The sequence below is a fragment of the Heterocephalus glaber genome, unplaced genomic scaffold (assembly GCF_053883595.1).
Source record: "Heterocephalus glaber isolate CG9 unplaced genomic scaffold, H.glaber_assembly_v1.0 deba00001610, whole genome shotgun sequence".
Lineage (NCBI taxonomy): Eukaryota > Metazoa > Chordata > Mammalia > Rodentia > Bathyergidae > Heterocephalus > Heterocephalus glaber.
The window spans coordinates 16,750,540-16,771,499 of NW_028258381.1; the positions used below are offsets into that span (position 1 = coordinate 16,750,540).

The following is a 20,960-nucleotide window of genomic DNA, read 5'->3' on the forward strand; positions in this document are numbered from 1 at the left end:
AATATAATTAGTTTGTGTGGCTTTCTTTATGCCTATACTGTTTGGCATTCATAGAGCTTTCAGGATTCTGTGGTTAATGTCTTTATCAGTTCTGGAGAAGTCTTAGGCAATATTGTATCAACCTCATTCTTTCTCTCCTCTTTGTTCTAGATTTTAATTGCATGTTTAGCTATTTACCATGTTCTATGTCTCTCTTAAGTGTCTTTCTCTGTTTTCCATCCTTTCCTCTCTTCACACTTTAGTAGGCTATTTTCTACTGACCTATTTAATGATTAATTAATGTCTTCTGCTGTGTCTACTCTGCTTTAAGCACATCTGTGAAGTGCATTTTATTTTATTTTTTGTTTGGTACAAGGTTCATTATTTTATTGTTTAAAAATAAATTGTAATTATTTCCTGGTGAGTTTCCCCACTTCTTCAGCTTGTTGACAAATTTATTTTTCCCAGTTAATCCCTGCTCTATATAATTTCAATATTTGTATAATCTGTATTTTTGTTGTCTGTTTTTTCTTGTGAGTTTTACTTAATTTGGTCCTTTCTCTTGGCAAGCCTGGTAAGTTCTGGTTAAATGCCAGATATTATATCTGAAAAGCTATAATGATTCTTCCCATTGTTCTCTTCTCTTAGAGAGATCTCAGTTTTCATTTGGCAGGCAGTTAGGTTAGATATAGATCACCTTTTGCTAACTGGTTATTGAGATAACCTGAGTCTGAATTTGATTCTCCAAAGCCTTTTGTTTTGCCTTTAGTCCTACTGCTTTTTCTTTTTTCAGTGCTAGAGATCAAACTCAGGGCCTTGTGCATCCTAGGCAAGCACTGTACCACTGAGCTGCATCCCCAGCCCATTAAAGCATATATTCTTTCAAGAGCTTCCACTAAAGCCCTGGAGTATTTAACAGTGCCTAACTTTGTTGGCAAGATTTAGACTCCCATTTTTTGTCCTGCTAGCAATGCAAAATTTCTCCTCCAATTTTTATCCTCCTAGCTGCTGTTTGATTTCTTCTGTTTGCTTTTCACCTGCACAGATTGAAAATAGGCAAATGCCTTTGGGGGGAAATGGAGCAGAATAATACTTTCACTTTTCTGAGCTTTCTTTTCCTTGAGATGTTAGTCTCTCTGATCTTGCCTATCTTGGTAGTATTAAACTATGATACTTTTCTCTCTATACCTGTGACACTCTAAAATCTCAGGGATATCACTTTTGACCTTTCATCCCATGCTACCTGGAAATTAATGTTCAAAAGAAAGGGAGCAGAGAGGGTTGAGTTCACACCAATGCTTTCCCTTCTCTCTGAGTTCTTAACTTTGACTCCTCCCATTGGCTAATATATATATATTTTGGGTAGTTTTTTAATAGAAAGTAAAAATATCACTTATTTTCTGACCCATTTCATCAGGAGAATTTCTTTTACTTTCATTCATGATAATATCCTAACTGAATATTTAAGCCCTGGATGAGGCCATTTTATCCTCCAAGTTTATGAGTTCATTTTTCCTCCATGTTCTAATGTTGTTTACACTCTTAAAAGTAACCTTGATCGTTTTCCTTTGTTGATTACCTTTTGTCTGATGTTTTAATCCTAGAAATAAAATTTTAACATATATATCATTATAATCTCTTTGCATTAGTAGTCTGGCAGCAGAGTAAACCCCCCCCCCCCCCTTCCCTTCTTTATTTCATTCTTTGGCAGTGCCTGGGCTATTCTTTTTTGTCTTGCATATTTGTTGCTTTGAAATAAAATTGATGCAGAACTTTTTTCTCATTAAAAATTAAGCCAATATTTAAAATCTTTATTGTAGATTTTAATACCCTAATACTGATTCTCCAGAGTTAGTTCACAGAAAGCATTCCAGTTTTTGTGCAAATATATTGAGTAAATGGATAGTATACACAAACACCATCACACGTTATTTTGCATATTTCCAAAACAGAACCATGTGTGTTATTTTAGAGTTAGAGTTTTCTACTTTCAATTTATTTTTTGACATCTATTCAAGTTAGTAAATTGTTCTTTTTATCTATTGCTCTGTAACAAATCACCCTAAAACTAAGTAGCTTAATACAATAATTTCTTACTACCTTGTCTATTTCTGTGGGTCAGGAACTCAGACAGGACCCAGTAGGGGTGGCTTATTCCTTTCCTATAATCCTGGAGGCTCCAGCTGAGGAGATTGTCACAGCAGGGGCCAGAAGAGCTGACTACTGGCCAGACAACCCACCCACTCCTCTTCCTCTTTCCCTCCCTTTACAAAGCCTCTCCACAAAGCTAGCTTGGGCTGCTACAACATGGTGGCCATGGGGGCAGCTGGACTTCTCATCTGGTGAGCTGGGGCTCCAAAAGAGTGTCCAAGGTACAGGAAGTAGATGTTTCCAGTTTCTTAAGTCTTATGCCTGGAAGCTTATGTAAAACAATCTTTTTATTAGTTTAAAGAAGTCTTAAATATCACATGGTTTCTCTTTCCTGAAAAACTCAAAGTATAAATAATTTAAAGAGCCAAATAAAAGATAGCTGATAGGAAACAGGGAGGTAGACTTTGTGGAGATGGAAAGGAATCTAAGTTTGGGGGAGACAGGAGGGAGGGGAGCGAATCGAAAGTAAAATGATGCTATAAGTATACGTACCAATTCCCCAAGATGAATGTATTCATTATGTTTTGTAGACGTGGACTAATAAAAAAAATCTATTCACACACACACACACACACACACACACGCACACAAAAGTCATGGATACTGTCCAGATTCAAGGGAAGGAAGTGTAGATCTCAACTCTCAATGAGAACAGTGTCAAATAATTTATGATCATCTTTAATTCACCGTAGTCAAATCTCACTCTTGGCCCCAAATTATTTGCATTCTTCCAACATGAGAGATACCCAGAAACACCCCCAAACCCCAGAAAGTCTCACCTCCTCGCAGCATCAGTCCAGGCTCAAGGTCCTGGATCTTGTTATCCATAGCAGGTTCTGGTGCGGTTCCCTCATGGTGTCCTTCTCAGACTGAAAGGCAAGCTGAAGAGACAAGTTATGTTTCCCTCCTTTCCCCTAAAGACCCCTGTACACTGGTGAAGCGCAACCGGCCCTCCATTCAGTCAGGGAGAGAATGGGAGGTGTTTCCTGTAGCTGTGGCTGGGTCCCAGCAGCTCTGAACCAGTCAGGGGCTGGTCCTGCTTCCTGAGAATGACACCCTGTGCCTTCTGGCCTCACCATTTGGCTTCTAATCTCTGAGACACTGTCCCCTTTCCTGTAAGAAATGGCTCCTGTTTGCAGCCTGTTTTTTCCCCCTGGAGGCTCAGGGAACCAAAGGTCCCCTTTCCTGTTGTATTGTTTCTATCCCTTTCGGGCCCAAGCTAGTGCACTTTTATTCCATGATTCAAATTATAAACCTACCTTGGACAAAAGCCAATGGCTTTCTGAGAGACTGAGGCAGGAGAATTGCAAGTTCCAGCCCAGCCTGGGAAACTTAGTGAGACTGTCTTAAAATAAAATAAAAAATAGAAAAAGGTCTGAGGATGTAGCTCAGTTCCAAGTCGCTGGGTCTCAGACCTCCTCTATCTTTAGATGTATCTAGATACACACCTGTGTCCTGGGGAGCTTTCCTGAAGCTCGGGGTCTTTAAGATGCTTAGCAGCCCTTTTAGGTAAGCCCTGAAATATGCCCAGACACCAGATTTTACTGCTGCGGTTTGAAAGATTTTTGCCTGAAGATTTTGCCACAATGAAGGACACTTGCCCTCTCTAACCATCAGAGCCTGGCTCTTTTCTAGTTCCTCTCAGTTCGACTAGAAGAACCAAAGAGCTCCTTGAATTTGTCTCCCTCTGTTTGTCTTTGATCCTAGGCATTGGAAAATTCAGTTAGCAGTTCCTGATCTCTCCTCCCACCCCAATCCCTGCTCAGATGCTCAGTTCTTTACGTTTCCTCTCCATTTGCCATGCCAATACAGGCAGCAGTGTTGCCAACCGTTCTGCCAAGATATGACTCAGGTGCTGTCTCCAGCTTCCAGTGTTTCTTCTGTGTCCTCTGAGTCCTCTCCCTGAGGCTTCTGGAGGCCCTTGCAACTTTCAACTTCACGCTCAAGGCACTTCTGTGCTTCGCCCATTGCTCAGTCTCCAAGCCAATGTTTTCCCTTGTGTTACTTTCAGAAACTAAACTTTCTTCAAGTCAGCTCTTACAAACAGCTTTAAGACCTACAGCCAGCTAGGTGTGGTGGTGCACACCTGTAATCTCAGCACCCTGGGAGGCTCACACATTTGAGCAAGGCCTGGACAACGTACTGAGATCCTACCTCAAAATAAAAAAATTTCAAAAGGGCCAGGCAGGTTTGTACACACCTGTAATCTTAGCACTCTGGGAGGCTGGGGGAGGAGAACTACAAATTTTAGTCCCACCTGGGCAACTTAGGGTGACCTTGTCTCAAAATAAAAAGATTAAAAGGGCTGGGGTTGTAGGTCAGTGTGACAGCCCTGGGTTCGATTCCCAGCAATCTCTCAATCTCCCTCTCTCTCTCCTGTGCACACACACATACATACACACACACACACACTCAACAAACCTCTAGTCATAAAGTCCGGGGTGTGTGTTACAAAGAGTCCATTCATTCTATCTTCTATACTTCTATGGAAACCATGAAAGTCTTTACCCCCTAGCAAAGTCTCACTCCAATGACTTTTGGAAATTTCAATCTATTTCTATTGAGAACATAGTGGACCTTTTATCACCCTCTACCTTTGGCTGTGTTAGGCACTTGAAATAGATGTATGGGTTGATGGTAAAACAGAAGAAAAGACAGGAAAAAGGAAGAGGCAGAGGTGGGAATGACTTTGACCCTTCAGAAATGATCCCCACGGGGGAGGTAGCAATTGTCTGGGTGTCTCACTCGTTTCTTTGGATACCTCATTTGTGGAACTCCGAGTCCCAAAACTAGAGGCAGGGACTAGAACTAAGTTAAGTCCACTTCAAGCCGCTTCTTGCAAGGCCGCATAATTCTAGATGGGAGAGAGTGTGTGTTCTAAATCCCGTTACAAATGCATGCTCAATGGAAGTTCTTCCATCATCTTGTTCTGCGTTTTTGTGTTATTCTGTTATTTTTTGTGCTTCAAAAAATTTATCGCTATATGTTTGTCATCCATAATAATGACATTCATGTTGGGGAACTGGTACATATACATATCCTGTCTTACTCATGCTTGCTTCCCCTTCCTCTCCTGTCTCTGCTGATTTTAGCCTCTGATCTGTAACTGGTAAAGTATTTTATATGGAATTTTAACAGGAAAGATAACAGAAGTTGGAGCAAGGTTGTCAGGGCCTGTGAACCTGCACTCCGTTCACTCAGAAGTCCCCAAATGGCCACAGTAGGTGAGGACAGAGGGAAACTGCCTTTGCTAGGCTCATCAAAGTGCCCCCCTGGTTCTCTAGTTCTTGAGTTTAGTGTCCTGGGGCAAAGCAATGACTTTGATACCTGTTAACTACTGACCCAGGGTGACAGCCATCGTCTTCTGTTAACCACTTACTTTAGGGTTGGAGGGAGCTGAGTGAACTGCTGCTGCACATGATCCCATCTAAGCTCTCCAGCAACCTGACAGTGTGGATATAACTGGCCCTGCCTTATACATGGGGATGGTGAGATTTCAAGAGGACAAACAACACAGGCGTTACGTGAAGCTTGGCCAGACATGTCCCCCTCTGGTTATGGCGTTGGCATGGTTTAGGTCAGGAATGTATCCCAAAGGCCTCATGCACTCATAGGTGGGGCTTTGGAAGAAGACTGAGTCATAGGGGTGATATAGATGACTTGCCATTAGGGGGGTGGGGCCTGACAGGAAGAGGCGGGCTGCTGAGGGCATGGCCTAGAAGGCCACATCCTTCTGTCCAGCTCCTCCCTTCTCTCTCTGCTTCCTGACCTCCATGAGGAGAGCAGCTCTCTTCTGCCCAGGACCCTCCACCATGCTGTTTCTGTGTTTAAGCCTGCTGACCATGGACTGAAATTGCTGAAACTGTGAGCCAAAACAAACCTTTCCTCCTTTAAGTTGGAGATGTTGGGTATTGTGTCTCAATGGTGAGAAAGTGACTATGACAGGGGGTGATCCTTACCTTTACTGGGAGCTGCATGTGTGCTTATAGGCTTGCCACAGGGCTTTAGTGACCTGGCTGGGATCCGAAAAGGAAGACAGTTTCTTAGACGGGTGACAGATTGTTAGAAGATGCAGCTTTTATCCAAACCAAGGGCTCAGAGGGAAAGATCACAGAGACCCCGCCAACTCTATTCATCTGCCACACCCTTCCTTCCTTTTTTCCTTCCCTCTCTTCTCTCTCTCTCCCCTTCTTTCCCTCTTCCCTCCCTCTTTTCCTTTCTCTCCTTCCTTCACTCCCCCCCCTTTCTTTTCCTTTTCCTTCTGTAGTGCTGGGGATTCAGCCCAGGTTATTGCACTGAGCTACATCCCCAGCCCTTTTCTATTTCGAGTCAAGGTCTCTCTAAATCCCTAAGTTGCCCAGGCTGGGGTTGAACTTGCTGTCCTCCTGCCTCAGAGTGCGGAGATGCCAGGCCTGCCCCACCATGTCCAGCTGCCATGACCTTTTATGGAAACCCTCTTTATGGACATTTCCCAACTAAGTGCATAAAACTCAACCAGTGGCTCAAGGTTTTAGAAGAGTTTGGGAAGCAGGGCCTGGACAAGGGAAGATACGAGTAGCACAGGGTAGCAAATGGCAAATGCAAAAGGTGTGGGGCCTGACCTGAGTGCTACTGGGACGAAGAAACTGTGCCCAGGAGACGAGCCAGAGGCACAGACAGGGAGGGGACCCTGACTAACTTGTGTCACTGGCTGGCAGTGCCAGTGCTCGGACTCCCTTGGCAGCTGAACAAGCCGATGGAGAGGAGATTGCTGAGCTGTTTGGATGAGAGGCTTATGGCGCCGCTGTCGCCTGCTTTGTTCCTGATTGGCGTGGGAATTTTCACATATATCTTTTCTCTGATTCTGGGAATTGGAGGCATCGGAGCTGGTGAGCACTCTTTCTGTCAGCTAGAGGGGGCAAGAAACTGGGGACCCCGGGAAGGAGGATGCTGAGACTAGGAAGGACTAGCCTGCACCAAACAGGAGGGTCCTTCCCTTCTTTCCCCCGGGGCACACCTTTGGGAGGAGCAGGGAGGGACTGGCAGGTGTGGCCCGAGACCCAGCCTGGTGTTTTGATTCTTTCTCTTGACTACACAAACCCGGGTTGGGCTGTGTATTGTCCTCTCCTGGGCACATGAGACGCAGACAGGTAGAGACCAGGAAAGGTAACTGGTGACTTTAAGCTCACCTGCCCTTGAGGCACGGGCAGGGGACCCGAGGGGTCTGTCTGGGTCTAGACACGGCGGGGTCAGCACCAGGGCAGGCTGCAGCCAGTGTGCGAGGTTTCTAGCCCACACCTGCGTCCGCGCCCCTCTCTCCCACACTGACCTTGGAAGGAGAAATGTTCTTGGGCCCCCGGGCAGTGGGAACAGGGTGGGCGGCATGGTGGGCGGCATGGCCTGCGGCTGGCGTGTCCCCCTAGATGGCGCCAGGGGTGGCACGTGGGGTCTGTCTCTTTCTGCCGGTTTTGGCCACAAGTCCCTTACCTGGTGCTCTACCCTTTCTCCGGGACACGAGCTCCGGTGGAGCTTTGGCCCTAGGGAGGGGTACCGGGGCCGAAGTAGTGAGTGCCGGGGGCTCTCCGGTGAGTCGTCCGGCGCCGAGGGGACGGCAGTTGCCGGAGTTAACGTGGGGAGCTTCTCTGGGGCGGAAAGGAAGGAGCGCCGCCGCTCAGCTCCAGCTCGCCCCCAGCGTGTCCGCCTGTGTGTGCGGCGCGTGTGCGTGTGCGTGTGTGTGCGAGTGTGAGCGCGCGCGCCGGGGCGTTCCTCAGGTTGCGCTGCCTGGAAACCGAGGGAGCCATTGGCGAGGCGGAGGGGTGGGGGTAGGGGCTCCCGACCTTCGCCGGAGCCGGGGCGCCCGCCGGCAGCACAGCCCAGAAGAGGCCCCGGGGAGGAGCCGGGCTGGAGGAGGCCCGAGCTGCATGGAGTTTCTAGGACGCGCAACTCCAGCGGGGCCTCGGCCACTGGGCTGCGGGGCGCAGCGAGGCGGCCGCGCACATGGGCTGAGCCCGCGCGGCCGGCGGGAGCGGGAGGGGTAGAGCGGCGCGCGGTGCAGGGAGCGCAGGGGTGCGGGGCGCACGTCCCCAGACGGGAGCCGAGGACAAGGACAGCAAGGAGCGCGCCCAGCTCGCGCTCCAAGCCGACGAGGGGCTCGTGCTGGGCCGGCGCGCGCGTTGGGGGAGCGGCCCGGGGGCGCCGTGGGAGCCGGCGGCGGCTGCAGCGAGGATGCGGGGACGCGGCCGCCTGCTGGGGGTGTGAGCACCAGGCTGAGCGCCGCCCGCCCGGCGCCTCCATCGCGCGCCAACCCCCGCCCCCGTGCGGGCCTCGGACGAAGCCCCCAGGCGTCGCGCGGAGGCGCCCCGGCCCGGAGAGGTGAGTGGCGCCGCTGCGCTCCCGCTCCTGCCCGCCCTGCGTCCTCGCCCCCTCTCGCTGCACCGCGTCCCAGCCCCAGGGCGGCGGCGGGGCCCGTCCCGGAGTGCGCGGACGAGCGGCTGGCAGTGCCTCCCATACCTGTTGGCACTGGCACCCGGCACCCACCCGGGCGGGTTGGGGACCCCCGCAGCTACCTTGCTTCCTTCCCCTTGCTGGGGAAGGGCTCCGGCTCCCTCGAGCGTCCCGGGACTCTGCGGGCCGGAGGCTGAGCCCCGGGCGCCGGTGGACACCAGCTTGTGGGCCCCCGGCCCCGCGCAGTGGAAAGGAGAGGGAAAGGGACTGGGAAGCCGCGCCGCAGCCCAGGTGGGAGATCTGGCCACATCCAGGTCTGCCGGGAGCCAGAGCATGGCACGGCGAGCGGGGGTGGCAGGGTTCCCTCCACCTCCGGCCGCCCGGGCGCACGCCACTCGCCGCCACCCGCGCCAGCCCTTTGCTCCCCGGGGCGCACGGGGTAACCCGAGGCCTTGGCGTTCCCTCTCGGACTGGCCCCTGGGCTCCGTTAAGCGGCTGGAAGGGTCGGGTACCTGGGCAGGGGTGGGTGAGCTCCGGCTCTCTAGGGCAGGTTGGGTTTCAGCAGATGCCCAGCCTCCCGGACCAGCGCGACGGGGAGTGAACTTCTGAGACTTGGCCCGAGGGCGCCTAGGCAGCAGCAGGTAGTTCTGGGCCGGCCTGGGGCTCGGGCGGGCGGAGGACGCCTCTCAGCAGCGGGCAGGTGGTTCGGGAGCGGAGCGCACATGGAAGGAGGCGGTTCGCCTCCAGGGTGCCTGCCACGTGCGCCCTCGGCCGCCACCCCCTGCGTGATTTCCAGCTGCTCGTTTCTCCTAGAAGGGAAGCGCTTTCCTTCATTTGTGCCCTAGCCGTTAGCTCAGGTGAAGGGGCGGCTGCAGTTCCTAGGGTGCCAAGATCGCGGCGCCAATCCCCAGGCCCCAGCCTGTTTTTCCACAGGAAAAATAAAGCAGACTTTCCTGGGCTCAGAGGACAGCAGCCCAGGGGCGGCTGTGGAGTCTGATTAGGGATGTTAACAACTGCTTTTCAGAGGGGCCACGCGCTGCCTGGGCAGCAGACTCGAGGTGACCTTCCCTAGAAAGAATAGGCGGACTTCTGCCTCGTGTGTGTGTGTCCGTCCGGACACACACAGCATTTGCGCACACACACAGCATTTGCGCACACGTAACTCGTAACTCCTGTTGTGCATCTTTACCTGGCGACTTTCGATCGCAGGGATAAACTGTTTTCCCATCCAGGCAGGCATCAGAGCTTTGGAAAGGGTTGCAAAGCTACTGGGTGTGAAACTGTCTTAAGGCTGGAGCAGAACATGTTTGTCCATAGAAGCGCAGTTTCAGTTTTCTTCCTGGCTTCCTGTTGTTGTTTTTCATTTCCTTTTTGTGGGGTGGGAGGAGGTGTCTGGGGAAGAAGAATGTGACTCTGTTGTTTTGGGGGATCCACCCCAGGGCTTTGTGCATACCAGGCAAGTGCTTCACCACTGCTCCATGCCCCAGGCCTGCAGTGGATTTTTATTTGCTACCTGTGTCGGGGAGGTATGGGCTGAAGGCCAGGTGGCTGGGCTTGCACTCCTTGTCTCCGCCGTTTAGGATCCCTTCTCGGGCTTCAGGAAAGTTGTAGGGGCCCCAAGAATGGCCATGCGGGAAGCCCAACAGAGACGCTCCCCTTTCTGGGCTCTCTGTGCCCTTGGGGTTTTCCCTGCCAATAACTTGGTGAAGAGGGGCTGTATTCACTGAAAGGCTGCTTCTGGAGTTGGCTACTGGGTGTATCCAAGTGGAGTAATGCGAATTGAACTCTTTGGAAATCCAATCCCTTGGATACTTATTGGAAGAGAGCAAAATCCTCTTAGAATTGTTCACCAAGATGTCACCTTTCCTTGAACTCCGCGAGTTAACTATTGCTGGTAACCAGGCCTTCGGTGAGGATGCAGAATACGAGCTTGTCGGGAAGAAACTCGTTTATTTCAGCTGGTTCCACTGAGAAAACGTAGGGCAGGACTTCATGGGACGCAGGACTGTTTGCTCTGTAAGGAGTGGAGGGGACCTGGGGACGGGGGAGGGCGAGTGTGGTAGCTACTCTTTGTTGAGTTTAACATTTATGTCCTGGTCGGGAGGCCTTTGATCGGTGCTTAAATACTGGGCAGGCTTGGGGTTCAGTTTAGAATTCCTTTATCATGGACTTGAGCCTTAGTGGTGTCCTTACCAGGCCGCTCTGGGCTGAGCCTCTGCAGTGTTAGCTAGCTGTCAGAAGGGGGCGCTAGTTCTTATGATGAGGAAATTATGGCTCTGATAAACTCTGGCCCTTTGAATCCTTTGAAGACCCTCTTAATTCAGACTTCTGAGACGCAGTGTTCACACATTTGACCTCATGTGATCCTCGTTTTTCATGTCAGGAAACTGAAGGGAAGGGAAATTCATGACCCTAGGATCGCAGATGCAGGATTATGGTTTGGTTCCAAGAAGCTGAAGTTTCTGATTCTGCAGCCAGGGTTCTTTCGACACTGCTTGCTTATGATATGAAAGGGTTGTAGCTGAGCGTGGTGGTGCCCGCCTGTCATCACTACTCCCCACAGGCTGAGGCAGGAGGACTGCAAGTTCAAGCCCAGCCTGGGCACAACTTAGCAACTTAGTGAGACCCAGTCTCAAAATAAAAAATTACAAAGGGCTTAGTGTGAAAGCCCTGGGTTTAATGCCCAGCAACACACACACACACACACACGTGCACACCCATGCACGCACACACACACGAGTGCATGCACAAATTTAAGGTTGTAGTGATCTTTGACCTGCAGTATCTTGTTTAGAGTTAGATATAGTGGGTGCCTGTCTGTGTGTTTGTTGAGTGAATCTAGGCCCACCTCACCTGCCTCATTCCTAATGAGCAAACTCAGGCACAAAGGGACTGGGACATATGCAGGTGTCTGGGGAGGAGGCAGAACTTCATGCCAGAGCCCCTGCCCTCCACTGCCCTGCCCTGCCCCATGTGCTCTCCTGGAGCCAGGTGTAGATTGGAGCCCAGCCTGGTTGGATTACAGGCTTCTCTATTATTATTATTTGTAGTTCCTCAGCTGTACCCGCATTGAGCTGGGGTGGGTGGCATTTTGCCCTTCACTCGAAGCTTGAGCGAAGGGAATCAGTGTCTGAAATGCGTGATCCTGATTGAGAACCATCAGGCAGAGTGAGCAGGAGTAGCCTCGGAGCTGCCGAAACACCATAAGTCCCAACTCCAGTCAATGAAACCACCCTTCAAGATTGGCAGCACTGGCTGCTCCTGCAGAACTGTTTGATGATAATTCTGATTGCGGTTAGAAAGGAGAGGAATGAAAACACAATTGTTGCGTCTTGCCTGAGGTTTTCAAAGTGAGTTGTTTTTCATCATTTAACACCTAACTGAAATTTATTTGGTGCCTGTTACATGGTGTGGGTAGAGAGATGAGGATGACGCATTGCCTGTCATGAGAGAATTCCCAGGCTATTGGGAAAGCAGGCCTCGTGCTAGGGACTCACGTCTGTGTGCAGACAGGAGGGCAGCGAGGGGAGGAGGGAGGCAGAGTCTGGGCTGGTTTTCAAGCGTGACCCGGAAGTGGTCAGGTTTAGGGCAGCAGAGAGGGCCTGGGCAGAGGAGGAGTGGACAGAGGGTGGAAGCACACGGAGAAAACAGGAGGTGGCTGGTGGTTGGGAGTGTACGGGGCTTAAAGGTTGAGAGAGGAGGAAGGAGGAAAGAGCTGGAGTGTTTGCTCAGCACCTGGGGCTCTGCATTTCTCTGCAAAGAGAAGAGTGACATGGTCACATGTGGCTGTGAGAGGCCAGGGGCCTGGCTGTCAGGGAGGCCCCTGGTGCTGAAGAAGCTGGCAGGTGTGTGTGGGCCATTGGAGGGAGTGTGGAGAAGATGTTCTGCTAACATTTAGGGGAACTGTCCGCTAGGGCCCGAGGGCTGGACACAACAGAAGCTAAGCCTGGTTAACAACTAAAGCAGAGAAGAGACTGCATTGCAAGTACTGCTGAACTAATCGTGGTGGCACAACCCTATAACCTCAGCACTCGGGAGGCTGAGGCAGGAGGATCGCTGCAAGTTCAAGGTCAGCCTGGGCTACATAGTGAATTCAAGGCCGACTTGAACTACACAACAAGACCCTGTCTCAAAACAAACCAACCGACCCACTCAAGTATTGGTGGAAGCTCACCGGACCAAGGGCGTGCTCAGAGAGCCAGGTGTGCAGCAGATAAGAATTAATTAGTCAACCATGGGATCTTGGTGGCAGCATCTGCCTGTGGTCTCTCCCAGGCGGTGTTGTGGAAGTAAATGTTGTCCAACACTTTTTTTCTTTGCATTATGAAGATTATTGGGTTGTTCTGCATTCACAATGCTGATTGGCATGGTTTGGGGTCCCCATGTCCACAGGTGGTTTTCTGAAAGGTCATGGGGACTGGAAAGAGGCGGTTTTCTGGAACAATTCTGTTAAAAGATGGTGGCGTTGAACATTGGCAGGACTTATTAATGACATGGGAGCGGGTGACAGGGAAGGACATGGTTGACCAGTGGGCTTCTGGTTTAGGTAACAGGGTGGAGAAGCAAAATCGGAGTCTGGCCAAGACAAAAGAAATGGTCTGTTTTCCCCCCAGCAGGGCTGAGGGCAGCTCTTCTGCTCGGACTGGGAGAAGGCACTGACCTATTTTAGACAGTCTCAGTAAGAGGCTGTGCTGCCTTGAATGAGGCTCGGAAGGTAGGTTTCTTCACCTCACAGCCCACAAAGCTGGGTAACTCTGAGAACACCTTCATTCATCCAGCCAGCGTGTACCGAGTGGCTCTGGTTTAAATCCTGGGGAAAAGAGTTAGACTGAGGTGCTACTCACATATTTTAGAGGTGTAAGACACAGAGAAGTAAAATAGAAATAAAATTCCAGGGTGTCATTGAGTAGCAAGGGCTGTTTCAGATTGGGTAGGCAAGAAAAATCTCCCTGAGGAGCTGTAGCTGTGGTGACACCAGAATGGCATAAAGAGATGAGCTGGGGCAAGATCTGGGGAAGAAATTTTAGGCATTGGGAACAGAGAGTGCAAAGGGTCTGAGGCTGGCATGGTAGGTGGCTTCAGACCGGAGGGCAGGAGTTAGTTCTCATGATCACTCTGTGGAGTTTGGGTCTGATACTGACTCTCATGGAAGCCCTGGAGGGTTTTAAACAGGTTTGTGACATGATTTTAATGTATCGTTTCGAAAGCTCTTCTGGCAGCTGTGCATTCTGTATGCCACTACTTTGGTTTAAAGTAAGTCTTTATTCCTGAGAGTGTAAAATGAAATGTCGTGTTTAAAAAGTAACAGATGGAGAGAAAACGTTTTGCTGACCTTAATTTAGTGATTTCTAGCGTACCAATTAAATGCGGCTGCAGATACAACTGCATTTGCAGTGTGAATTCAGTTTTGTTTAAAAAGACGGCATAGATGAACAATGGGAAGAAATGGGCTGAAGGATGTTAACAATGGTGGTTCAAAGGTGTTGGCATCATAGGTGATTTTTACCTTTTGAAAGTGAGCACATATTTCTTTTATAATTGGAAGAAACTTATTTTAAAGTGTAGATGCTGATGATCACACATGTATTATCACAGTATTACCTACTAAACAGTTTTCCCTGCCATTTTATTTCTGAAATTTTAATGTAAAAAACTCAAGAGTCTTGATCAGGACCAAAGAGGGGGTGCTTTTTTGTGTGTGTGTACACCAGCTGTTCGATGTGTCTCTCTTTGTTTTATGCTTAAGAAATATTTTTGGTTGTGAAAGTAAACACGCTAAAAAAAATAAGGCAATGTAGAAATGTTATATAAAAAAGGAAAGCACCTTTTTGCACCCTTATTTCCCGGATCATTAACATTTCAGGTACAGATATTGTTAGATTTTTTTCTATGCATTTAAAATATACACATGTAGATTTAGTTAAATCTGAGAGATTGCTGTAATGAGGTATCTTACCTCCAAACTGCTCTTCCAAACTCCTTCCTATAGAATTTGAGACCTACGTGACATTTCCCCCCTTGAAACAAATTATTAGAAAACCTGAACTGTAACAAACCTAGAAGAAATTTAATCTCGCCTTTTTAGTATTTGGAGTGTTTACTGAAAGCATAATTTATACTTACAAAGAATAGAGCAATTAAAAATTCATTAAAAACTCATCTCTGAACATTAAACGTTATTGCTTCAGTACTGGATTCCAAAAGTTTGTATCGCAGTAACAAATCACTTGCACTTTTTTATGAACGAAAGTTAGGCGATATGAAAACTTACAAGAGCAGATGAGGCAGCTAAGCTAATTATATTGGTGACATATTTATTACAAGAGAATATACCCTTTGAAAACAGGAAAGGAAAAATAATTAAATGAGTATTACTCAGAAAAATTGATGTGTTCAGGGAGAGCTGTATATTTGGGTGGACCAAAGTCTATTTTGTAGTTTCATTGTACAAACTGGATTTGATGGCACAAGAGTCAGGAATTAGCTGCCAGCAAACTCAGTGTTGGATTGGAGTCTCATTCTGCAATTCGGCAGAATTACTCCTTTCCCATCATTACTTTAATGAAGCACATCTTTTCCGGGTGAAGGGAAGAGTGAAATACACAGAGAATGCCTCTTTACAATGTAATTGCAGGGCCAATCGGGTCCTTGGTTATCTCATGTTAGTGCAGAAAAATGAAGGCCAGAGAGATTAAATGCCATGAATTTGGTCAAGGAGGATCCATTCCCTACCCATCACCCTTTGCCCTACCCTCAGCTGCAGCCCTGTGTTATTAATTTATTTTATTAAACTGAAGAACTAGGGAGGCACACTGAATCTGATGAAAAAATGGGAGGGTTCAGAGCTGTTCATTCATTCTGCAGAGTGTAATCTGTCTGTGTACTGATAACAGGCCTAATTACTGTGTAAACATTTTTATAGCCTGGTAAGAAAATCTCAAACATCTGTACTGCTCATTGATGTAGCAGTCAGCCTCCAGCATTCCTACTGCTTGTTCTGAAAACCAGTTGCTCTGTTTTAAAATTTGACCTATGACTGATGATTCATTTTGTACATGTACACTGAAGCAACACATTCCACGTCTAGAAGGAAGGAACAAGTAATAGCAAACATGCAGAGTGCTGACTGTGTCACAAACTTTCTGGCTACTAGGATTTCTCCCATTTTACCAAAGAGGGGACCCACATGTAGCAAGGTTCAGGGTCAAGGTCAGTACTTGGTGGCTGGAAATCTAGATAGTCTCGCTCCAGAGGTGTGTGGGTCACTAGCTAGGATCTTCATCTTCCTTGTGCCTCTTGAAGACAAGTAAACTTTCTGTAAGCAAGGGCAGGATCTGAGTTTGTTACATCAGTTTCAGGAGTTAAATAACTTTTATTTGAGCAGACTCAGGGTAGAAAGCTGCAGAGTTCTCTCCATAAGTCTTGCATTTTCAAGCTTCTTTTGTGGGTTACTTCCAATCCCTTCCCGGCTGAGTCACTTGGTGGTAGCCAGTGGAGGGCAGATGTCTGCCCTCAACTGAGGTTGGTGATTTCTTTTCCCACCAAGACTCAACCCTCAAGGCAGTCGTATGGACACCACTCTGTTTCTGAGCTCTGGTGGATTCAAGTAGTGCTGGCTTCCACGTGGCTCCTGTATGATCTTTAAATAAATACTGAAGTTCTCTAATACTCAACATAAATGCTTCTATGCAGCTTTCAAAAACCCCACTTAAAACCTACTGGAGCTCTCAAAGGGTAGCAGACAACTGGGAAGAATCCCATAATTAAAAAGGAGGGGAAACATTGTTGCAGGGTACTGTCAGTGGGTCCTCACTCAGAGATGTTATTGTTAGCCTTAAATTATGAGTTATGATGCAGTCTGACTCATACCAGAGAGAATAGAAGCCAGGAGAGCTTGTCTGGACTTGGTTGACTCTCTACAGTCCTGGCCTGTGGCCTGGAGAGACCCCTGTGTGACAGGTGTGGCTGAAGAACAGAGTTGTGTCCTCTGACTGGGATTGCTGTAGTTGGAGGGGCGGGGCTGTGGGGGACAGCTAACTTCCCCTAGGAGTGGCCTGTTCTGCCCAAGAGGAGTTCCAAGGCGAGCAAGGCTAATGGGAAATTAAATGCCAGAGGCAAGTGCTGACTTGGGTCAGTGATGGCATTACGAATGAGATCTTGGTAGTGGTCTTGGGAAAGGATGGCTGTCAGTGATGTTCAGGATATAGGTAGTCCAGGCCCCTCGGAGCGAGGTCGTTCAGCCCTGCATTTGAGCGCTGGAATCCGAAGCAGAGATTTTTAGTTCAGTGGCTGGTGAACTTGACTGCACATTAGAACCCCCCACCCGCCAGCCTTCAAAGAGTTCCAGTGGGCCAGTCGCATCCTGGACCAGTGACAGCAGCGTCTCCCCAGGTGGGTGGGAGATGAGACCCAGGTGTCCCCCAGGAATCCTGCAGAACAGCCAGTGTTGAGAACCGGGCTCTAGGACAGCATTTTCTAAAGAATAACTCACAAGGCTGGGGATTTAGTTCAGTGGTTCCACTGCCTGCCTTGCAAATGCAAGGTCCCGAGTTCTATCCCTGGTACCAAAAAAAGGTCACAAATCAGCTGGGGATCTTTGTTATACTATGAATTCTGATCATTCCTTTTCTTCCCTTCTTCCCCCTCTCCCTCCCTCCCTTACTTTTTTCCCAGAATGCCGTCGTTACTGACAAGGTTCAGGGGCAGCCATTGCTGTGTGGGGGTCCACACTGGGAGTCACAGGGTGCTGCTTAGGCGATATCTTTTCCTGGTGTCCTCAGTTCACATGAAGGGTTTCTGTAGTTGCTGCTGTTGCAGGAGATTACCGGCATCTTATGGGCAGAGACCAAGCCTTCCTCATCTGGGGCCAAGGAGACTCACTGCAAAGGCCCAGAGCATCCTCCAGGTCCCCTCTCGAGTCACTCCAGGCACCAGCCTTCAGGGTGAAATATTTCTCCTTCAGGAGTCAGTTCATTCTCCTGTCCTCGGTCGGGGTTTATAGTCAGAACCTGAGGCTTTCAGAGCTCACAGGGAATTAATGTAGCCCAAACCATCTGATTTTGTAGTGGAGGAAACTGAGACAGGAAGTGATTTGTTCAGAGTCCAGATTGTCAGGACAGGGTTGCTGTGGCCTGGAGAGCAGGACATTTGCGGCAGGGTGAAGCTGGGAGAAAGGCCACTCCCATGCTGCTTGGGGGACAGGGGAATCAGGAGACAGAGATGTCCCGAAAGACTCAACATTAACAGGACCTGTGCACCTAGAGATGTTACTGCTAATTATTCCTGTGACTTTCCATCGCCTCTCTTCTTCCCTCTATCCCACCGCTGTTAGTCGACTACTCAGAGGCGTGGTGGAGCTTTCTTCTGTGTTTGGAGTTGATGCCTTGCCAGATGTTCAGCAGCCTGTGACCAGGTGGGATGCTGATGCAGGCTGCCCCATTTCATGCACAATAATTGCATTTACCATTTGCACCCAAAATATTTTCTCTTCGCGTCGAAACAAATAAAGAACATTCGAGACAGACAGGTTTCTTCTGGGCGCTGTGGTGAATATGTTAAACCTGTTGTAAGAATAGTACATAATTGATGTGCTTGGCATTTATCACCGAGCCGTGACGTGTTCGGCCTGGGATGACTAATAGATTGTATTTTCTTGGATTCTTTTTCCCCCTACTTTTAAAACTCAAGGCACCTGTTTTAGCATGTCAGCGCTGACAGGGACATTTTCTTGCATGTTTCTTTATGCTTTGCAAAGTGACAAGAGATGAAGCCGTTGAGTGTGACCTCAGGGTCTCAGTGGACAGGGTGTGTGTTTTTTCCTAGAAGGGCAAGTCTTTAAATAGAAGACTTAGGGGACACCTGGAAGTCAGCATGAAGACAAAGGTAGTATGGTTACAGCTAATGCTTATATAAGTAGGCCTTGCTAAGTAACTCACATATGTAACTCATTGAATTCTTTTAACAGTCCCGTGAGGTAGACGCTGTGATTATCCATATTTTTATAGATGAGGATGTGAAATTACACAGCAGTGTAGAACAGTAGTGTCCCCTTGTTCTTGGAGGATATGGCCTAAGACATGCCCCCCCCCCCCCCGTAGATACCTGAAATAGTAGACAGTACCGAACCCTATGTATCTTGTGCTTTCTCCTTTACATATATACCCATGATACAGTGTAATGAACCAATTAGGCACATTAAGAGATTAACAATAGGGCCAGGGATTTAGCTTAGTGGCACCGTGCCTGCCTAGCAAGACCAAGGTCCTGAGTTTGATCCCTGGTACCAAAAACAAAAAAAAAGAGAGATTAACAATAATAACCGATAATAAAATGAACAGTTTTAACAGTCAGAGCACATTTCTCTTCATGTCTTCCACCCACAGATTTAATGCCTTACCCAGTTTAACATAACCCTTATCCTTCACTGTGGCTGTAACTTTTGTGGTTTGAGGTAAAACAATAGTGAAAAATTTTTTTTCACAATTTCATGGATAAGAGATTCATTTTTATTCTACACCTCAAAAATCCCAGCATCTGATTTTTGTCCTTTGCTTATTAAGCTGAGAATGTGTACTTTCTCACTCGAAAGAGGCACTTTATCACATTTCCTAATTAATCACCAGTGTTATTACTCTTGTGTTTTGGTGCTGTGATTAAGTAAAAGAACTGTCACTGGGACACAAGTATTCTGATGCCACAAGAGTTGATTTGCACCCCGAGAAGATAATTAAGTGACTTAAGTGGGTGGGTAACATATACAGTGTAGATACAGTGGACCAAGTCACATGATTCTTGTGCTGGGCAGGATGGAGTTGGATGGTTCAAGATTTCCTCACACTGTTCAGAGTGATGTGCAATTTCAAATGTATGAATTATTTATTTTTGGACTTTTCCATATAATATTTTGGACAGAAGTCAGCCACACTTAGTTGAAGGTGCAGAAAGCAAAACCTTGGATAAGGGAGGGCTGTTTACCTTGCTGAAAGTGCCAGCACTGATGGGTAAACATTTGACTTGCCTTTGGAAGTCATGTCTTAGCCTCTGAGGCCAGGCTGCCTTTGGAATCCTAGCTGTTGCAGATGTGGCCAGGTCTGAAGAGACTTCCACAGGACTTGTTTAGGGGGAGCGGAGTACTAGAGACTGAACCCAAGGCCTTTGCACTGAGCTACATCCCCAGCCCTTTTTATATTTTGAGACAGGGTCTGAGTTGCTCAGACTGGGGTTGAACTTGTGATCTTCCTGCTCCAGCTCCCCAGAGTGCTGGATTTATAGGCATGTGTCACCCACAGGACATTGTAATGCTCTCTGACTTGACCTTCTTGGAGAACCCTGGTACTTTCACATGACTGTGTACCCCCTCACACCATGAGGTTGGGCCTCTCCTATTTCCTTAACCTGTGTCCTTCTAGTTCTCCACAGATGTGTCTATTGATGGGCCCACCTGTGGGCTCACCCTTGTTCACAGCAAAGAAGAGAATCCGCAGCGGGTTGGTGAGGTTGCAGTGCCACCTGGGCGACTGCGTGTGGTGTGCCCCTAGGTAGCACCTGGCAGACATCATCACCTTCCCATATCAGCTGTCCCTGGACCCTCTCCCTGCTGAGCCAGCCACCCATTGGCCCGTGTGCTGCTAGGTTCCCAGGACTGTGGCTTGGCTTTGCTTGGAGTCTCTGCCTCAGTCCTACGGATTAGTCACTGCTGCACCTGGGGAACAGGTAGAGCACTTGGACTTTGTCCTGCTTCAGTCCTGACTGCCTGGACTGGGTTTCCTGGGACCAGACTGTGCCGTGATGGGGCTGCATTGTCACGATTGGTCTGTCCCACTGCAGAGTGGTAGGTGAAAGCTCCCTCCCTTCGTCCCCAGCTGGGCTGGTGCTTGGTCCTTCCTTTCTGCTTGCCTGGAGTTGCTGCCTGACTTTCCTCGTATGATCTGTTCTTCTGTGGGCTGGCAGACTTCTCTAAAGGACCAGATATAAGCTGAGAATCTCTTGGGATCCTTGGGATCGAAGTGTTTCTGGGTTTTTTTCGGATTTTAGAATTTTGGCATATATATACTGTGTTCTTGGGGATGACTACACACAAGACTACACACAAAACTCATCCTCGTTCATGTGCACCTTGTGCATATAGCCTGAAGGTAATTTTTTAAACTGTTTTTAATGTGCCTGTGTTTTGACTTCAACTGGCACATGCAGTCAAGCGTGCAGTTTTCTACTTTTGGTGTCAAAGTTGGCCCACAAAAAGTTTCAGACTTTGGAGCATTTTAGATTTGGGATTTTTTTGGATTAGGTGTTCACCATTCCAGGTAAATATTCCAGGTTGTGCAGGTTATTTGGAGCCTGTTCTAACTGCTGAGTTCAGCTGTCGTAGCATGAAGCCGGCTGCAGGTCTCTGCGTCTTCACATGGTCT

The 20,960-nt window shown here is 48.4% G+C and overlaps 1 protein-coding gene across 18 annotated transcripts in view; it reads left to right on the forward strand.

The window, feature by feature from the left end:
- Caln1 (calneuron 1) overlaps positions 1-20,960 on the forward strand; it is a 534,324-nt gene that overhangs the window by 99,082 nt on the left and 414,282 nt on the right. For 2 of the 18 annotated variants that reach the window (XM_087196191.1, XM_021254341.2), the window contains exon 1: positions 8,288-8,481. The exons of 14 other annotated variants lie outside the window; for them this stretch is intronic. The gene's annotated coding sequence lies outside the window, so the exon portion shown is untranslated. Of the gene's footprint in view, positions 1-6,636; positions 6,999-7,540; positions 7,695-8,287; positions 8,482-20,960 lie in introns of those variants that run through there. 2 more of the 18 variants (XM_021254342.2, XM_087196193.1) reach the window with 2 other exon arrangements.